At 39.5% G+C, this 5,180-nt stretch overlaps 1 pseudogene; it reads left to right on the top strand.

Annotated features, from left to right (window-relative positions):
• Window positions 1–3,795: 3,795 nt before the first annotated feature.
• LOC105540897 overlaps window positions 3,796–5,180 on the top strand; it is a 27,776-nt pseudogene continuing 26,391 nt past the window's right edge.

Below are 5,180 nucleotides of genomic sequence, written 5' to 3' on the forward strand. Positions count from 1 at the left end.
TTGGGAGGCTGAGGCAAGCAGATCATCTGAGGGTCAGGAGTTCGAGACCAGCCTGGCCAACATGGTGAATCCCTGTCTCTACTAAAAATACAAAATTAGCTGGGCGTGGTGGCTCACACCTGTAATCTCAGCTACTGGGGAGGCTGAGACAGGAGAATCTCTTGAATCTGGTAGGCGGAGGTTGCAGTGAGCCAAGATCGCGCTGCTGCACTTCAGCCTGGGCAAAAAGAGTGAAACTCTGTCTCAAAAAATAATTAATTAATTAATTAATTAATTAAAATTTATGTTGTTTGTGTATATTCTCTTTATCAGGTTAAAGTTTTCTTTTAGTCTACTAAACATTTTTGTGGATTTTTAAATTAAAATGAGTAGGAAATTTTATCAACACTTTTTCTGCATCCATTGAGATTATTAAATCTGTTGATTTATTGAATTTATTGACTTCTCAATCTATTGCTCCCATGAATGACTGCCCGGAGTTACTTAAATTCGAGATTAAGGGCAGCACAGTCCTCCAGACTACCATGTCAGCCCAAGACTTCTGACATCATCAGTTCAGGGGGCCCAGAGCCATTCTCAGACCAACCAGCTGCAAATTCTGGGGTCTGAACTCCCTCAGGTTCACTAGAACGATGCATAGAACTCAGGAAAGTGTTGTACTTACTATTACAATTTTATTATAGCTAAAGGATAGAAACAGAACCAGCCCACAGAAGAGATGCAAAGGGAAGAATCTGGAATTGGGAGGTTTTCAAACAGAAAGCTTCTGTGTCCTCAGAAACGCAATCCCCTTTTTGCATCAATGTGGGACAACATGCAGGGCATTGCCAGTGCAGGACACCCATCTAAACTTCGGTGTCCAGCATTTTGATTGAGGCTTCATTATATAGGCATGAGTGATTGAGTTACTGCTCACGTGGTTGATCTCAGTCTTCAACAATGTACACACCCCCTGTCCCTCTCCCTGCCAAGATCTGGCTGATTTCAGTGGCCCAAAGCCCTAGCGCTCTAATCACATGATTGGCCTTTCTGGCATGGTCAACCTCCATCCTGAATCATTTCATTAGCATGAACTATATGGTGCCATCCAAAGGGTCCACTATGAGTCACCTCATTAGCATAAACTAGCAGGTGTGGCCCAAGAAGCCCACATTGAGTAACAAAGACACTCCTACTACTCAGGAAATTTCAAAGGTTTAGAGGTTAACTCCCAGGTGGTGAGATAAAGACCAGACCTAACTTTGAGTATAGTTAATTCTTCATGACATATACAGATTTTATGATATCGATCCATACTTGCATTCCAGGAATCATATGACATTATCTTTTTAAAACATGGCTAGATCTATTTTGCTAATAGTTAAAAGGACTTTGCACCTATGTTTGTGAATGAGCTTGGCTTATGATTTTTCTCTTATTGAACTTGCCTGGTTTTTAAATTAAAATTATACTGAGCTCATAGAATGAGTTGGAGGGTGTTCTCCTTCTTTCTGTGTGCTGGAAGAATTTTTGTTAGATTGGAATATTTGTCTCATAGAAGTTTTGAGGAATTCACCTGTAAAACCCTCAGAGCCTGTGTGTTTTGTTGTAGCAAGATTTTTAATATTATTTCAATTTCTTTAATAATTGTAGGACTATTCAAGCTTTCTATTTCTTCTCAAGTCAGCATGATTATATTTTTCTAGAAATTTGTCTATTTCATTTAATTTTCAAATATATCAGCATAAAACTGCTTATTCCTTTATTTGTAAAATCTCTGCTGTATTTGTAGTTAAAAACCTTCTGCTGAGTTTGTAGTTAAATATTTGTGCCTTTTTTTTTTATTGATCAATATAGCACCAGAGATAGGTCTATTTTATTAGTATTTTCAAAGGGCCAGCATATGGCTTTGTTGATTCTATCTACTGTATGGTATTATTCTCCCTATTAATTACCTGCTCTTTTTTTTTTATTATTACCTTCTCCCTTTTCTTTCTTTGGATTTATGTTTTTCCCCCATAACTGTGTTAGTTGAAGTTAACTTATTACTTTTCAGACTGTATTCTTTGCAAATATATGTATCTAAAACTATGCATTTCCCCTTGAGTGCAGCTTTCACTATAATATGTTAGTTCTAAATAATATTTTTAAAATTATTGTTCTGAGTATTTTCAAATTTGTATTATTTGAGCCATGAATTACTTAGAATTCTGTTTTTAAATTTCAATACACAACAACTTCATAATTTATCTTTTTGCTATTGACTTCTACTTAATCACATTTTGTTTAAAGAATGTAATGGATGTGATACTAATTTTTTGAAATTTGTTGAGATGTGCTTTATGACCTCAGATCTGATTAATTTTTGTAACCATTCCATGTGTCCTTAAGAAGAATGGCCCAGGCGCAGTGGCTCATGACTATAATCCCAGGACTTTGGGAGGCTGAAACAGATAGATCACAAGGCCAGGAGATCGTGACCATCCTGGCTAACACGGCAAAACGCCATCTCTACTAAAACTACAAAAATGAGCCGGGCATGGTGGCGGGCGCCTGTAATCCTAGCTACTCGGAAGGCTGAGGCAAGAGAATCACTGGAACCTGGGAGGCAGAGGTTGCAGTGAGCCGAGATTGTGCCACGGCACTCCAGCCTGGGTGACAGAGCAAGACTCCATCTCAAAAAAAAAAAGAAGAATGGATATTCTCTAATGATTGCTTTTAGGGTTTTACGTATGTTCATTACATCAAAGTTGTTAATCAAATTGTTCAAATATATTTGTTTATTATTTTCTTTTCTTTTCTTTTTTCTTTTTCTTTTTTTTTTTTTTTTTTGAGATGGAGTCTTGTTCTTGTCGTCCAGGCTGGAGTGCAATGGCACGATCTAAGCTCACTGCAACCTCTGCCTCTTGGGTTCAAGTGATTCTCCTGCTTCAGCCTCCTGAGTAGCCGGGATTACAGGTACCTGCCACCACACTTGGCTAATTTTTTTGTATGTTTAGTAGAGATGGAGTTTCACTATATTGGCCAGGCTGGTCTTGAACTCCTGACCTCTGGTGATCTGCCCATGTCAGCCTCCCAAAGTGCTGGGGTTACAGGCGTGAGCCACTGTGCCCAGCCTATTTATTGATTCTTTTTTGCTGCTTGACATACCAATTATTGAGAAAAAAGCATTGGTGGATTTGTCAATTTCTATTACTTTTTTTTTTTTTTTTTTTTGAGACGGTTTTTTTTTTTTTTTTTTTTAAAGACAGAGTCTCACTCTGGCGCCCAGGCTGGAGTGCAGTGGCATGATCTCGGCTCACTGCAGCCTCCCAGTTAGGTGGAAGGTTCCCGGCTGGAACCTTGCAGCGATTCTCCTGCCTCAGCCTCCCAGGTAGCTGGGATTACAGGCATGCACCACAGCGCCTGGCTAATTTTTGTATTTTTAGTAGCGACAGGGTTTCACCATATTGGCCAGGCTGGTCTCAAACTCCTGACCTTAGGTGATTCACCCGCCTCAGCCTCCTAAAGTGCTAGTATTACAGGTGTGAGCCACCGTGCCCGGCCTCTATTACTTTTTTATGTATATGGTGTGAGACAATTTTATTAGGTGCACGTACATTTAGAAGTATTGTCTTCTTGGTGACATGAAAATTTCATTTTTATATAGAAACCTTTTCTGTCTTAGAGTCCTAGTGTGTGTGTCATACTGATGTAGTTATGCCAGTTCTCTTTTGTTTAATTTTTTTTGGTGTCTTTTCCCCACCTTTTGCTTTCAGCTTTTCCATGTCCTTTTGCTTTAGATGTCTCCCTAACAGGGTTTATCCAAGGACGGTAATGTCTGCTTTTCAACTCAATGAGTTTGACCCACTTATATTTTGGGGGACGGTGAATATTGTGATATGTAAGTTTCCAACATCTCACTGTGGGGGAGACTGGAAAGTTTGAGTATCAAGATCATGTATCTTTTCCAGTAATCAAAGCACGTGATGTGACAATTCAGATATTTTGGTTGTTTTGACTCTTCTTCAATAGAATTAACAGTTTTGGATCTTGAGAAAATGTTATTTTCTGGTTAAGTATAGGGGTAAAATGAAATCTTTGGTAAATTAGTGAATTCTCATGATTTCTCAAAGTTTTTCTCGGGTAACTCCAAGAGGCAGCATGGTGGAGAGAAAGCACGGGCTCCAGTGCCTCGTTCTCTCGCTGCATAATTTGGAGTAAATTCCTTATCTCAGTGACTCTGTATCTTCATCTGGAAATTGAGAATAATCATGCCGGCCTGAGATTTTTTACCATGTGAATGGAAGCACGTGGCACATAGCAAGGACTGAATGAATGCGCCCATGTCCGCTCTCCCTCCTCTTTCTAGGGCTGTGGCCTTGGTGATGTCAAGAACATTTTGCAAATATTACAAGTAAGATAAGGCATTGTGATTATTAGTCGTTAAAATCACTTTGTTTCCTGACTTAGGTGATTCATTGCACCCCAAAGAAAGTTTTTTGTTGTGTTCTGGCTGGCAAAAACTTTGCAAAACAACAAATACTTCTTTTTATCAGCCTGTTCTGCGTTGGTGGGATGTCAGTCTATAACCACATCAATTTCAGGTAACAAGTGTGTGAGCTTTCTGAAGCTTTTTGTTTACTTATATGTTTCAGGGTCGTTCAAGTGTGACTTTCCTTATTTGTTTTAGGGTCATTCAAGTGTGACTCGTGTAGTAGCATTGCGTTCTTGAGAATTCGCAGAGATCGAAACACAGATATGAAATAGGGCCAGAAAGAATAAGGCGTTCCCAATGTGTGAGAGTTAAAAAAGCACAAGAAAGCGAAAACATTCAATGTCTGCATCCTATATAGATGAGAAACTTAGCAGCATCCTCTTTTCTGGACTCTTCGGACCAATCATACGCTGATAAAACAGGGTCTTGCTACTTTCCCCTCATTTTTATAATCTTCAAACATTCTGAGAGCCTACAGGAATAGAAGCAAACAGGTTTGATGTGACTGGTCATTTGGCCAAAGGTATTTTACTCTGTGCTCAGCATTTTGTTTTGTTCATGCTCTCTAGCCGTTTGGAATCTAAAAAGGAAAGATTAGATAGAGGAAGTGTGAAAATGCATACACAGGCCGGGCGCGGTGGCTCAAGCCTGTAATCCCAGCACTTTGGGAGGCCGAGGCAGGTGGATCACGAGGTCAGGAGATCGAGACCATCCTGGCTAACAC

Source organism: Mandrillus leucophaeus, unplaced genomic scaffold (assembly GCF_000951045.1).
Source record: "Mandrillus leucophaeus isolate KB7577 unplaced genomic scaffold, Mleu.le_1.0 Scaffold105, whole genome shotgun sequence".
In the NCBI taxonomy this organism is placed as follows: domain Eukaryota; kingdom Metazoa; phylum Chordata; class Mammalia; order Primates; family Cercopithecidae; genus Mandrillus; species Mandrillus leucophaeus.